Genomic DNA, 1,315 nt, shown 5'->3' with positions numbered 1-1,315 from the left:
GATTTCCCATTGGGGAAGTACGGAATGAATCTGCGGCTGACTGGGAAGACTATACCCGCCCACGTGCCCTCACCTAAAAGTCCAGAAAGCCCAGCCCCAAACCTCTGAACCGGCACGTGAGTCCCAGCCGTCCACATGCCCCTGTGTTCTGCCTGGTCCCCAAGGCCTGTTTCCTGACCCAGCGAGACATCTGGCTAATCCTGATGTAAAAATATTCACTGTTCCTCCTTGGAGAGAACCTCTCAAGCAGAGAGCTAGCTGCAACACGTGAAGAGAGATGGGCCCTTTCCCCGCCTCAGCAGAATGGACCGTCTGATCATTTTTATGCCTGTGTGTCAACAAACACTGGCGCATGTAGCAGAAGTTGGTCTCAGACTCCCTTTCATTGTAATAAAACACATGGTAGCAAAGTTGTCCGGGAGAGGATACACAGACCTCACTCTATCTGACACCAGAGGCTACCAGCATTTGCAAGAATAACAGAAACAACAAATAAATGACCTAACACTTGCTGGTAGACACATGGACACAGATGGGTTTGCAGTGTGGCCCTTGTAGCCTGAGAACACATCTCCGAGATGCTCCGAGAGTCTTTTCCTACCTCTGAGGGTGAAACAAAGGCAGGGAGGCTAACTTCAGAGATGCGAGGCTAAAAAAATTCCATGTTTCCATCAAATCTTTACTTTGATTGACAGGTAGGGCCTGCTCCACTGATGCCCCAGGGCTAGTGCTCTGCGAGTTGTGTGTGTGTGTGTGTGTGTGTAAGGATGCGGACTTGTTGGTAAAAAGACAGGGGAAGTGCCACCTGCTCCTGTTGAACCCGATCCTGTTGTCTTCAGGACAAGACTTCCGACTGGTCTGGGAGAGACTCTGGCTGCACGTAGACGAGGAGAACCAGGCCTCGGATCACAGCCAACCTGGGCCATTTTCACCGTCACTGCCAACCTGACCTACTATTACGGAAATTGCTGCAATTACGCGCAGACTATTTGCATGTAAACTGACAACTAAGTGCTCCCCTAAGAGGCAATTTTTGCAAATGAAGCTGGGTTTTCCTAAAATAGGGTATTTTGCCCTTTGTTGGGACCTTTTTGTGACCACATGAGATGACAGCCCTCTTCAAGCACTGCTTGTAGCATGTCATAATTTACTTGTCCCTGAAATGCTCCCTATGGCTTGCAGACGAGCCCCCGAAATAAATGGGCTTCAATCACTAGCTCCAACAATTCTCCTGTCTCCAAGTAATAAAACATCTGGAAAATTGGGCTAAATGGATAAAACAGTTCTCTGTAATAAGTATCTGGCATCCTTACAA

This window comes from Suricata suricatta, chromosome 6 (assembly GCF_006229205.1).
Source record: "Suricata suricatta isolate VVHF042 chromosome 6, meerkat_22Aug2017_6uvM2_HiC, whole genome shotgun sequence".
In the NCBI taxonomy this organism is placed as follows: domain Eukaryota; kingdom Metazoa; phylum Chordata; class Mammalia; order Carnivora; family Herpestidae; genus Suricata; species Suricata suricatta.
The sequence above is the reverse complement of the archived record's forward strand: the minus strand, read 5'-3'. Positions refer to the sequence as shown.